The following is a 15,300-nucleotide window of genomic DNA, read 5'->3' as shown; positions in this document are numbered from 1 at the left end:
GTTCCTCTATTTGATATAATCGAAATTGGCACCCCATGAAGTCTAACTACCTCTTGAAGATACAACTTGGCATAGTCCTCTGCCGAATGGGTGGTCTTTACCGACAAAAAGTGGGCTGATTTTGTCATTCTATCAACAATCACCAAAATAGAATCATGTTGCCTACGAGACCTTGGTAAACCTGTGATAAAATCCATATTGATCATCTCCCACTTCCATTCCAGAAGTTTTATATTCTGAGTCATACCACCGGGCCTTTGGTGCTCTACTTTTACTTGTTGACAATTCGGGCATTTAGCAACGAACTCAGCAATACCTTTCTTCATATTACTCCGCCAATATACCTCTCTCAAATCACGATACATCTTTGTAGAACCCGGATGGATAGAATATCGGGAGCTATGAGCTTCCTCCATGATCCTCTCCTGGAGTTCATCCACCTTTGGTACACACAATCTACCTTGATACCTCAATACACCTTCTCCCCCTTGTTCAAAAGCCATTACTTTTTGCTTATGAACATTTGTCTTCAATTCAAGCAAAATAGGATCTTGGTCTTGCTTTTCTTTCACTTTTGACATTAATGATGATTCAGCCCCATTCATCACTACTACTCCTCTTTTTGTGGAATCCATTAGTCAAAATCCTAATCGTGCAAGTCTATGCACATCTTTTGCTAACTCTTTCTTATCCTCCTCAAAATGGGCGGTACTACCCATAGATAATCTACTCAAGGCATCAACAACAACATTAGCCTTACCTGGGTGATAAAGAATACTCATGTCATAATCTTTGAGTAACTCTAACCACATTTTTGTGATTAATCTCTTTCTGACTAAACACGTACTGAAGACTCTTGTGATCAGTGAATACATCTACATGAACACCATACAGGTAATGACACCATGCTTTCAAAAGAAATACTACGGCAGCCAATCTAAGTCATGGGTTGGGTAGTTCTTCTCGTGACCTTTCAACTGTTGGGAGGTATAAGCTATAACTTTGCCATTCTACATTAACACACAACCCAAGCCAACTCTGGACGCATCACAATATACCACAAAACCTTGAGTACCTTCTGGTAAGGTCAATACTGAGGCAGTAGTCAACCGTTTTTTTAATTCTTGAAAGTTTTTCTCATAAGCGTCAGACCATTGAAACTTAACTATTTTTTTAGTCAACTTGGTCAAAGGGGACGAAATAGATGAGAACCTTCTATAATACCCAGCCAACCCCAAAAAACTCCTGATATCAATTGGAGATATGGGTTAGGCCAATTACGCACTGTCTCTATCTTCTAGGCGTCAACTTTAATTCCATCACCGGAAACAATGTGGCCTAAGAATGCCACAAACTCAAGACAAAACTCACACTTAGAGAACTTGGCATACAACTCTCTATCCTTTAGAGTTTGGAGAACTATTCTGAGATGACTAGCATGATCTTCCTCATTCCTCGAATAGATTAGAATGTCATCAATGAACACGATAACAAACATATCTAAATAAGGCTTGAATACTTTATTCATAAGGTTCATGAACGCTGCAGGTGCATTAGTTAAACTGAACGACATGACCAGAAACTCATAATGACCATAACGGATCCTGAAAGTTGTCTTTGGAATATCGCATTCCTTTACTCTTAACTGATGGTAGCCAGATATGAGGTCTATCTTAGATAAACAAGTGGCACCCTGAAGTTGATCAAAAAGATCATCAATTCTCGGAAGAGGATACTTATTCTTGATAGTAACCTTGTTCAACTGACGGTAATCTATACACATTCTAAGAGAACCATCTCTCTTTCTCACAAATAAGACCAGAGCTCCCCAAGGTGAGACACTTGGTCGAATAAACCTTTCTCTAAGAGATCTTTCAACTTCTCTTTCAACTCTTTCAAATATGTTGGTGTCATCCTATATGGAGGAATAGATATAGCATGAGTATTGGGAAGAATATCTATATCGAAGTATATTTCTCTCTTAGGAGGGACTTCGAGAAGATCATCTAGAAAGACTTTTGGGAACTCTTTTACTATTAAAACTGACTGAATAGGAAGTATCTCAACACTAGAGTCATTAACTCGGACTAAGTGATAGACACACCCCTTGGAAACTAACTTTCTCGCCTTAAGGTACGAAATAAAACGACCCTTAGGCACTGCTAAACTACTCTTCCAATCTATAATTGGCTCATTAGGAAACTAGAACTTAACAACTCGAGTTCTACAATCAATTGAGGCATAACAGGCATGAAGCCAGTCTATACCTAGAATGACATCAAAATATACCATGTCTAACTCAACTAAATTAGCCATGGTGTTCTTGTGATTGACGGAAATGGTACAATCATGATAGACTCTCTCTGCTAGAATAGACTCACCAACAGGTGTGGAAATACTGAAGGGCTCAAGAAGTTTCTCAAGAAGAACATCAAAATTCATCGCAACATAAGGAGTCACAAAAGATAGACTCACTCCTGGATCTAGCAAAGCATAAACATTAAATTCAAAGACTTGGATCATACTAGTCACAACATCTGGTGAATCCTCTTGCTCTTGGCGACTAGTAATAGAATAAAAATGATTTCCTTCTCTGCCTGGCTCTGAAGTTGATCCTCTAGATGTATCTCTATCTGGTGGAGAAACTGAAGAAGACTGGGCTTTATTTCCCATTACCATTACCATGCCTGTTCTTTCGACACTCTCTCATAAAATGACCGTTCTGGCCACACTTGAAACAACTAGTGGAGCCATCACGACACATCCGTGAGTGGCTCCTGCCACACTTAGCATATGCAGGAGGCTTACTACCCCCTTGTGCCATACTACCTTGAGAATAGGCAGGTTTAACTCTGAAATTATGACTATTGTACTCACATTTGTTCTTTGGTGCAGGTGCACTAGTAGATGATGGAGTAGGTCCTTTTTGTTTCTATTGGAAAGATGACCGGTTGGCATTATTCTTCTGCTGCCCAGACTCATTACCTAATGTGTTAGCCCTCTTATTCTTAAACTCTTCTCTATCCCTCAGCTTGTCCTCCTCAACTTTTTGCACGTGGATCATTAGTCTTGCTATGTCCATATCCCCTATCAGCATAGCTGCCTTGACTTTCTTTCTTGACATGCGAGACAACCCAGCAACGAATAAACTTATCCTGCTTCTCATGTCAGCAACCATCTCAGAAGCATAGCGGTAAAGTTATGTTAACTTCAGACTGTACTCATAAGCGCTCAAAGAATCCTGCTTAAGAGTGAGGAACTTTTGTACCTTTGACTCTCTCAGTTCTCGGGGGAAGAAACTCCCTAGGAAGGCCTCCTCAAAATAAGCCCAACTCACAGGTGGTGCACCCTCAGCTCATTTCTTCTTTCATTGATCAAACCAGATCCTAATGACACCATTCATTTGGTATGCAGCTAGTTCCACCCTCTCAGCATCAGCAACATGCATGATCTCAAAAACCTTCTGAAGCTCCTCAACAAAGTTTTCTAGATCCTCAGTAACACTTGAACTTATGAAGCTTAGCGGATTCATCCTTAAGAACTCACGGATCCTTGACGTATTAGCCACTTCCTGTTGATTCTCTCTTTGTTGCCCAGCTTGGTTGGTCACAACTTGGCTCAACATCCATATGGCCTCACGGAACTCAGCATTGGTGACCTCACCTTGGGGTTGCACTTCTGGTGCATTAGGTACCCCTTGTTCCTGTGGTTCAACATTTCTTCTAGTCGGACGACCTCTGACAGCTCTTCGTGGAGGCATGATTTGAAAGACATACGCAAGCACGAGTTAGAAAGAAACTTTTATAGAGATACACTCTATCGCACGAAATGAGTATGAAAGAAGTAAGATAGTTCCTATGTGTCGTAGCCTCCTATTTATAGATGTGGCGCAGTTCACACCGATAACTAGAACTCGACAGACACAGCTTCATAGACTTTCTAGGACTCTTGAACTTTGTGCTCTGATACCAATTTTGTCACGCCCCGAGCCTACACCATGGGTGGTACTGGCACTTTGAGAACCATTGTTGGCCCCAAGCGAACCCTTGGCCTGACTTAACTCTTAGCGGAAGACTTTCTCATGATAGAAATACTTAAAAAGTAAACTGAACTGCTCAATAGATAACTTAGAATGTATTAAATAACATTCAACTTTGCCAAAGTGGCAACTCAAGATTCAACATAAGCCAACAACAAGATAGTGACAAATGAACTAACTAACTGTCTATGAAGCCTCTAATAACTGAGATGGATGTCGGGACAAGACCCACGACATCCTAATGAACTAAAATACTGAAAAGAAATAAAAGGGGATCCTCCGGAAGCAAGGAGGCTCACCAACACACTCTGAAGCTCAACTAGAATCAATGATGCACTGGATGTTGATCCTAGTTACCTGTATCTGCATTATAACAACGATGCAGGCCAAATGGCATCATTACATTGAATGTACGAGCATGCGAGAGGACTTCTAAAACAAAACAAAAGCTTGAAAAAGGAACTGAAAGAACAAACTTGGTCTCAACTCTACTGAACTGAACTGAAGTGTACTCATTTCAATATAAAGCAATAATATAAATGCAATATAAAGAAAATCTTTTAAAACATGGATAAAACTCTGTGCATTTAGAAATACAATAGTAACTCTGTAGGTATGCAAAGATACAATATAAACTCTGGAATGCATATAAAAATACAATTTACTTCTATGTATATAAGAATACAAAATACTGATGTGGGAGTTTCTCTAACCGACAACTATCACTTAAGAGATATTGTGATGATACAGCGTTTTGCCTCACGCTGCCAGGGCCGTCCTATACCTTGTCGAGTGTATAGAACCTCACTACTAAGTGGATCCACTAGTCTATGCTAAAAAGTACTACGGAATCATCTAAAAATTATGTCTCTTTTCTACCCATGATGGCTACATGGTTTATGGGGGCTGAGAGTTGTCTGAACTCTCCCCCATATCGGTGCTCAATACTACTCCCAAAATATAATACTAGCTCTTATATTTAAAAACATAACTTAGCTCAAACGCTCTCTTGGAAATCAAAGTTTCCTCTCTTGCTTAATTGTTAAAGCATTTACTCTTTGGGAATGCATAGTCCCAATATACTCTTTTGAAGAAATGTACTTCAATCTTTACTCTTTTCTCTCAATTCAAAACTCAAGTCTTAAAACAAAGTTAAAACGTTTGTAAAAGACCTTGGGAAAAATCTATGAACTTCTCTTGACTTGACTATTAAATTTCCTTGAATTGAATTATGGATTCAAGGTTCATGATCTCATGTTATGGATGATTTCATGTTGTTTAGACGTACCTTAGAGTGTAGGAATCAACTAGAAAGCATAGGTACGTTTCAAGGAAACTCGTACGGAAAGAAGTGGGAAAGAGTAGAAGACCTGGCGTCCCTGGCGCTCTGAGTGGCGTGGGGCGCCAGACCCAAAACTTTTTTTTTGTTTTAAGGATGGCAAAGCCATCAATTATATAAAACATGACATTTACAATTTGACATAGTAGACCAAAAGTGTCTACTAGCCCAAAGGCTCAAAACTAGCCGAAAACAAAATAAAATGAAAAGGAAATACTACATGGGAAATATCACATAACCATCAAAACGGAAAGCTCAAAGAGCTTAGGTACCCATCGCCAGAATCATCGAGAGTTGAGGTAAAAAATTGAGCCCACTTCAAAAACGTTACAATCGAGTGATGATATTATGATCACCGACAACCTTAGTCCAGATCTTCCATGGAAATAGCTCAAAGAGCTTATATTGATTTCACTCAAGACACTTACAAGTCTCACAGATGCCATGAAATCAGTTCCAAAGAAGACTTCTTCGGCTCTATGTTAAATTCCCACACTAATCTACACGAGGTAACTAGCTCACAATTTTGCCACTCGATTTTTCATCTCGTTGAATTTTGATTTACCAACCATTTCACTTTATCTACAGATTGAGCTTCAAGAGAAGATAATACCACTGTTTTGACAAATATGATCTGATTGATTTTCAAATATCAACAACTAACGTTAATCACCAGCAAGTAAGAATAATGAAAATTTATGTTACAAGCTTGTATGCTTTAGATGCATTAGGAACAATGGTTAACCATGATCTCGGACTAAAATGTTGGTAAAGTAACCGTTTTGGTTGTTTGTAACTGTTGGTGTAGCTGTTGTATCTGCAATTATAATTGTTGTTGTATTATTTGTGCCATCTGATTGTGTGTGTGATTATGTGCATCCATATCCTTTATTTTGACATTTATGAATCCTGAGACTTGGAACTTCATCTTTCTCCATGTTGATAATTCTTCTACCTTGTAAGGGAACCTCCTGGATATTGTTATATTCTTTAGTACCTACAAAATGAGCACCCATGTTAGCAAAGTAATCAGCTAGCTGATTTCCTTCTCTGAGTACATACTCCACCCTTATTACACCATTGTTCCTAAGTTGCTTAAACCACTTCACTTCCAAACTTATCTCCCAATGGACCTCCCACATACCTTCAAGCACATTTTTCATGGTTAATGAATCAGTCTCCATCACCACTAGAGTATAATGTGCACGAATGCAAAATTCTAGCCCTGCTACTAAAGCCTTAGCTTCAGCTATAAGATTATTACCATCCAACAATCTAGACGATTCTACATATATAAAATTTCCAAACGAATCTCTCACACAAAAACCACTCGAACTAGGTCCAGGATTACCTTTAGAAACTCCATCTATATTACATTTCTAACTTCCTATCTCAGGTTTTCTCCAGATAACTACTTTTGTAACAATAGAAGGAGTATATTCCTCCAAAAATTTAACAAGCATGGGCTAGTGATAAGGAATAGAAGACAACCAGGAATATCTACACCTTGCCAAGAATCAAATTTGCCTATTAATTTCTTCCATAGTCTTATAAAAAGACATCATCTCCCATGCTTAAGAGCATTTCTTCTTTCCAAAGTTGCCAAATAATGAAAGCAGGCAGTGCCATCAAGATAGGCTTAAGTTTAGGAGGGGCATCCAATTTCCACCAGTTGTGGAGAAATACCTTCAATTGGAAACCTGAAACTTGTACCTCGGTTGCTGCAATAAAGTTCTGCCACACTCTTTTAGCAAAAGAAGAGGTCAGAAAAACATGATCAATAGTTTGTGTTTGTGGCCTAGTACAATAGTAACAAAGGGCCTCCTCCACCACCTTTATTCTGATCAACACCTCCCGAATAGGAAGTCTGCGTTCCATTAATCTCCACAAAAAGAAAGAAACCCAAAACATCAGACACTGGCTTGGGGCGCACTGGCTAGCGCAGTGCCCCAGAGGCCAAACTTCAGAACCCAAACTGGGGCGCTCTGGCTGGCGCGGCGCCCCATACCCTGCCTAGAAAATCCCCAATTTTTCTTAGCCGTTTTTCAACTCTAAACCCTCTAGATTCAATTAGTTCTTTCCCTAAATACTTAGATTCGACTACATAACCAAAATATGCAAGAATCTTCTCAAAACAACATCTAATTTCATGAATTTAAATCAAGAAACTTCTCAACAGTTCAAACAATCAAGAACTCAATAGAAACTTCAAACAAATCGATCAAGAACTCAATTTCTATACTTTCAAGAATATAATTTTGCTAAATAAAATCATGCTTGGCGTGTGGGTGAACTAAACCAATGCTATGTGATCTCACATACCTCGTAGGGATCAACCCTTAGCGAAATCCTCAAGCAATTCCTTAAGAACTCGACGATTCCAAGCTTCTTATCCTCTTTCCTCCTCTTCTTTTCTCTTCTCTCAAAACCCTAACTTATTTTTATAAAGCGTAAACTGAATCCAATCAGTTGAGACCCCAACTTAATTACCAAAAACGAATTTTATTAATTGGGTAGTGAAAAGACCATAATACCATTCTAAAATCCGGTTTTGACTTTCCTTATTTAGACAGCCCAACTTCAAATGGGAATATCTCTCTCATACGAACTGGAATTCGAGCAAACTTGGTGGCGTTGGAAAGATAATTCAAAGACCTTTCCTACAGTACCTTGTAGAACACCTAACTCATCATGGTCTATGAGTTATGGTCGTTTGAAGTTGACCCAAAACTCATACTTAACTTATCTTCATCAAACTTTCCAAATTTGATTATTTCCAAAAATGGTTTCTTTCTAATTCTAAGTCTTTCTAGTAGTGGGGTGTTACATAAAGTCACTATTTCCTCCTAAAAGTTACATTATGCTCTCAAATATTTTTCATTTTTTTGCATTTGACCTTTGTTTTCTTGGAAGCTTCTCCTCATTTATTTTCTTCTTTTTTTATCTCATTTTCCCTCCTTTTCGTTGGAGGCTTTTTTTCATTTTTTCTTTCTAGCTTTTCTTTGTCTGTTTTTTTTTTTGGACTTTCACATATTTGACCTTTTCACTTTGTTACCCAACTCAAATTTTTTGCGTTGTGTAGTTAATTGATAGTGCGCTTAAGTAGGTGAGACCAAGGGATAGTGCATTTATGCACTCAAAAGGATATATGTTAAAATGTGGTTAGTCAAATAAATGGGGTTCAGGCTCGAAATGGGAGTTTAATGGATAACATGTCATTTGGTAGGCTTTAAAGGCACAAGCGGATCAAAGAAAGGCTAAAATCTTTCCCAAGTTAAATGCTGCTCAAAATTTCGCTTCAACAAACATTTGGGACAAGTTCTAGATCAACAAAGTCATGTCATTGAATTTTATATCTAAAGCTCACCACACAATGCCCATGAAATAATGAGGTGAATTTGTTTTAGTCTTAACTTTAAGCACGATAATTTTCAAGTATTACATAAATATAACAAGTGGTACCAAAATAATCTATGGATCACAACAAAGTTGGTCTATCTTGAAAAATAGTTTAACTCCTTTGTTATTCTCATACAAACTCCTAAGTATACTGGTACCAACCAAGTCAAGAATTTCTTTTTTCTTTTAAAAAAAAAACTTTTAAAGAAACAATTTGTTTTTATCTTCTTTTTTTTAGATTTTAAAAGAAGGAAGAGAAACAATTTTATTCGATTTTGAATTATAAAAAAAATATTTTTTTTGCCCTAGTTTTTTGTGATGAAGACTTTCTAGATTTTTGTTAGTTGGACCGAACCTCAAAATAAGGCTTTCTACATATCTTGTCAAAACAAGAATCAGATCAGACATAGTTTAGAAGTAATGAAATAAACTAAACAAACTTTTCTTTTTTTTTAGATTTTGAGATAAGGAAAAAAAACTTTTGTTATTCAAGCTTTTGAATAAAGACCAAAACAATTACTCATTTAATTGATTATATATTTTTTGAATAAGGATCGCCGAACCCAATGAGGGTTGCCTATGTATCTCATTGAGTTGAGAATCAGGTGTGCGTAGTTCGTAATTTTTTTTAACAAACTTTTGTTTTGTTATTGAATATGAAAGCAAACTTCTTCTTTTTTATCTTTTTTTCGAACAACGAATAAGAATTTTTTTTTTAAAAAGAAATAATCTTCTCTTTTTTTTCATTTTCTTGAATAAGGACCACAGAACCCTAGGAGGTTTGCCTATGTATCTCAACGATGTAAGAATCAGGTGCGCGTAGTTCGCGAATTTCTTAACAAACTTTTATTTTGTTGTTGAATATGAATGCAAACTTTTTTTTATCTTTTTTTATCGAATAGGGAAATAATATTTTTTTATTTATTTAATAAGAACCGTTGAACCCTAAGAGGGTTGTCTACGTATCTCAACGATGTGAGAATCAAATGTGCGTAGTTCACAACTTTTTTTTTTCTTAAAATACTTTTGTTTTGTTGTTGATATGAATACAAACTTTATTTTATCTTTTATTTTCGAACAAGGAAATAAGAATTAACTTTTTTTTAAAATAATCTTCTCTCTCTTTTTTTTTGCATTTTATTGAAATGGACCACTAAATCCAAGGAGGGTTGCCTACGTATCTCAACAATGTGAGAATCAGGTGCGCGTAGTTCGTGAATTTTTTTGTAAATATATTCTTCTTTTGAAAATTATTTTTTCGGTCATTTTATAGTAAAAATGCAAAAATCAAACTATTTGAGATTTTACAAAAAAGTTGCTTTATTTATTGAAAAATTGAGAATTTTTTTTTCAGTTTACTAATTTATCCTAAAGTCAGTCAATATTCAAATAGTATTTATGTAACAAATAGCACATACACTTGAACTCTGTGTTTAGGATTGTTCATGGTTATGGTTAAAAAATCAAACTGAACCGCAATCCGAACCAAATCGATTAAAAAAATTGATATTTGGTTAGGTTTGGTTTTAAATTTTGAAAATCGATACTATATGGTTTGGTTTTGGTTTTACTAAAAAAACAACCGCAAAAATAACCAAACAAGACTGATAAATTAGATATATAAATTTTATAATTATTCATAAATAAATTAAAAATATTTGTTAAATTTTAATTAACTTAAGTCTTTAACTTTGCCATTTTCTTAAACGCAACACTTTAGCCCAACTATAACAATCCTAAGTCCAAGTCCATCAAAATCTATTTTAGTCTTTACCTACCGTACTTCACATAAAATAGTCACACTTTCTTTTAATCGAATCACTTTGTTCATATAATGATAACTCTAGTATTGCTTAATTTAACCGACATTAGCTTTTTTGTGGATGGTTCATGTACTTGGTGTTTGTGTCTATCGGGATACATACGTCCTCAAAAAAATTATTACTTTCAAATCGAATAAACCAGAAAAACTGAATCAAACTGAACCAAACTGGTAATAACCAAACCTATGGTTATTCTTTTTGGTTGGTTTGGTTTGATTTTAGAAATTTAAAAAACCGACTAGATTGGTTTGGTTTTGGTTTTAATCAATAACCGATCCAAACCGAACCACGAACACCCATATCTGCAACTATCTAACCAAGTCCATTTGTTTCATCCAATACTCTCTTTCCTCGTCAAATATTAATTGAGGTGACTCGTATTAATTAGAAAGGTCATCATTTATACATTCCTTCCTAATAAAATTATGAACTGCAAAACATAAAACAATAATATATCTATGAACATCTATAGAATATGAAGGCATCTTGCCTAATATAGGGAATCTTACTTTCGAAACTCCATAAGAACTTTCTTATATAACATTAATTCCTGAGTTGTGCCTGACCATGATTAATTTTTTCCTCCTTATTAATAGTTTGCCTACAATGATAATTTCCTAACTAATATCAAACGTTACGATATGGTGCTATAAATTCTCGAGTGTTTGTAGATGTCACTTTCACAAAATATACTAACAAGAGTCTGACTTCAAACTACTTCTAGATTGTTTCATAACTGAAATATAAAATATAATAAATATAACATATGAACAGATACAACAAAAAATAACTAACCAAAGATAATCAAGATAATTTAAAATATAAAAAATGAAGAAAAATATCTTATGATCTCTTTTTCCCCTGACTTTCTGATTCACATGTATTAGGAGATTAAATACAATAACAATTACAATAATATATCTACTGTAATCTCATAAGTGAGTTTGATCATATAAGCAAGTTTGATGATCAAAGAGTCTTAAAGCTAGTGGCCTAAAGAAAAATTTTAATAAGAGACCTCAGATATATACATAGTTGAATAAACCACGTTTGATGATCAAAAAGTCTCAATAAAATTAGTGACCTAAAACAAAATTTTAATAGAAGAGCTCAAGTACATACACAACACAACAATAATAATATATCTAGTGTAATCTCACAACATGTTTGGTCATACAAGTGATTAACGTTTCAAGTACACCTCATCTTCTGATTTTAGGTGTAAACAATCGTTAACTAGTATGAAATCCAACGAAGAATTAGAGTCGAACCCACAGGAAGCGGTACGTGTTTAAATTCAGTTATGAATTTGTAAACGAGATCTATTCGGTTATAGGAATATACATTATCGAAAACGAGTAAATAGATCTAAGGGTGTGAAAACGAATGTCAGATAGGGGGATTTGGATGATCAACTATCAGCTACAACACAAGAATAACAGAGGAAATAATAGTATAAAGAGAGATTCTCGGGATGTGATCGATTATAGGTTGATTTAATTGTATGGGTAATTATAATTACTAATGGATTGCTAAATATTAGTGGGTAAGCTAGGCTATGATTGTAATAGTTTTCTCTCGAACAACTACAACGAATCAAGTGATTTCTTTTGAACATCAATAAGCTTAACAATTGTAACAACCCAAAACCTTAATTCATCTACTCTTAGATGGGTAGAATCGAATTTAGGATTTACTCTTTCGAGCTAAGCCCATATCAACCCAATAGCCACAATCATTAACTGAAAGTTTTGATTCTAAAACTACTTTCTCAAGCAAGCCTAGAATTCTAAATTCGAATTGCATTTGCAACTACAATTCTTAGATAAAAACACAGCTATCAATTAAGCCCACTTCAATTAAGCATATAAACCAATAAGTAAAGACACTCATACTCTAATTCAACCCATAATCACATGATCACATCCCAAGAATGGGGGTTTTAGCTAGACAACAGAAAAAGGCAAAAACCACTACCAACTCGATTGGTCATTAGTTGGGTATAGTCTTCAAGCTTTTACAATGTTCTAAAATCGTCAAATTCAAAAACCCATTTCCGAATTCTCACAATTTATCTTAGAAATCCTCAAAATTACAATAAAAGCTTCAAAGAAAAGTCTAACTCTAAACTTGGGAATCAGAACTCTGAAAATTCCTTTTAAATTCCAATTATAAAGTTGCCTGCGTTTTAGCCTGAAAGTCATTTCGGCGGAGAAGTCGTGCCTCACCTAAAGATTCGGCGATCCGCCCTTGGCTCTACTCCATCGCCATTTGGCATTCATCCTTAGCATCTCAGGTCTTGTAACTTTGGGTGATCCAAATTGTTATCCTGGAATCGATCGGCGATCCACCGATTGCCCATTTAAGTCGCCAACTTGGTTCTTCCCTACGGCTGGCACTCTAGAACTTTAGGCGAGCTGAAAAGCCACTTGGCAGTTCATCCAGTGGTCTTGGAGATCCCCAAGATCGCTTTTCCTTCACTTCTTCAGCTTGTTAGTTCTTTTTTATCTGGTAGTGTCCTTACCTTGCTCATTAGCCTATAATGCTGCAAATCAACATTTTAAAATCAGTTTAGAGCATAATTTAGGCATTTGAGGACACTTATGCTATCAAAAAAAATCCCAAAGGAGTCGAAATCTCAGACTCATCAACACCCTCAACTTAAATTTTTACTTGTCCTCAAGTAAAACTCAACATAAATGCACACAACAAGGTTCAAACTACTCATACAGTGATCAATTTTGCACTCAAAGTTTAAAATTGTGACTCACCATCATCAATTGTACTGAAGCTCACAATGTTTGCCTTAAATGCAAGTTCAAGCTCATCAAAGGTATTCAAATACCCTCACAATAAAGATGATTCTACATTCACACAAAATTTCTCATCAAGTTAAGATTCCGGAATCACATACAACTCTTACACTCACAAAGATGAACACATGCATGACTTCACCCATAGGTTTGCCCTAATTTTCCAATCAACATTTGTTTCAGCTCACTCAAGATCACAAAGGTCTTTTCAAGGCTTGTAATGGGGTTGAGTGTCAAGGTATGGTCATTTAGGGTTTAGTGGCTTCTACCTTCATGAATTGTGACCTGAAAATCATTTTCTCCTTCTCTTATTCATTCAACATGATCATAATCCACCCCATTATTCAACTAGACATGATTCACCGGATACCCCATTTCTTTTGTCATTTGCACAACTTTATTTCACAACTTTTGTTCTTTTTCATTATTTTTCTTCTCTTTTATTCTTTTGTTTTTTTTACATGGAGGGGTTCCATCTTCCTTTAACACAGTCCATAAGGAGGGGGATTTTTTTTTCACTTCTTGACTTCCCTTCTTTTTCACCACACCCCCAACTTAGGCTTTTGGCCTAAGTTAGCTATTCACACAAACCAAAACTTCATGAAGGTTATAGGTGGTGGGACAAAGAGGTCCAAGTTGTTCAAGTTTCTTCCAAGAAAATGGTAGGCTCAAAAGGTGACAAACAGAGTTCACACTTCTCACAAGGTTGGCCACAAAGATGTATGTTGACAAATAGGCTCACTCTTCAAAAAAAATGCCTAAAATCATTTCAATTGTTTACTTCACTTAATCGATCGAACCAACGGGGTAAATTCTAGGTGTCATCACACACAATGCTCAAAACAATCTCACCACACAAGGCATTGATACCATTATCAAACAAGACTCAACACTTTCTAGCTAGCATGCAATGTTCATCACAAGAGACTTCACCGACAATCGGCTAGTCACAATAAGATGCTCAAAGTTCACATATTTCTTATGTAACTTTGTTTGCCTCATTGTAGCTGCACATTCATTTTGTTCAATTAAGTGCACTATTCAAGACATCGGTATTGATCACAACCAACACTCAAATTTGTACAAGAACAGACACAATCACGCACAAAAGAGGTGGAAAAGTTTAAAAATTTGGATCAAAACCAATTTCTATCAAAACAATGGGAATAATTTATCAACAACCGCAATTCCACAACCGAAATATATATATAGCTCAATAAGCTCAATATCCACAAAAACACAATACAAATCAATATTCACAAAAACAACCCACAAAAGAGGTAGGTATACCTTACCCCACTAACTAAAGCGCAGTTGTCCTCAAATGCAATCAAGAACAACAAAAAGTCTAAAAATGACAAAGAAGGAGGGAAGGGAATCATCATGTCAGGCTATGTCTGGGGTGAAGTGTGCATATTCATCATTCCATCTGTCTAGGCATCAGTGTCGAGTGTCATATCATCCTTGGCTCCACTGGAGCCTACCATGGAAACATCTTGAAGTGATGTCAGTCTAGCAGTCTCGTACATGGCACCCTCAGAATCAACCAGGTCCTCATAAACACCATCCTCTCAATCACCAAGTTGCTCCTCATCCGTCTTAGCCTCGGAAATAGCATCAACATCATCATCTCTAACTGCATCTCTGGTGGTAGCCTGAGGCACATCTGAACAGGCTAGAATATCTGAGCTCGGGACATCTTGTATGTCCATTGTACCAAAGAGCATGGAGAGGTCGATGGACTTCAGCTCGTCCACATTTTTACGAAGTCCCACAAGATCGGCCTTTAAGGCTGTCACCTCATCATCAGCTCCATGTCCTCTCTCACACACCTTAACTCTCGCAGTAGGGGGATCGATCAAAACTCAGAGAGGTGTCAACGCAGCA

The sequence above is a fragment of the Solanum verrucosum genome, unplaced genomic scaffold (genome assembly GCF_900185275.1).
Source record: "Solanum verrucosum unplaced genomic scaffold, falcon-dt-bn FXZP01000050.1, whole genome shotgun sequence".
NCBI lineage: Eukaryota > Viridiplantae > Streptophyta > Magnoliopsida > Solanales > Solanaceae > Solanum > Solanum verrucosum.
Note: the sequence above shows the minus strand (reverse complement) of the source record.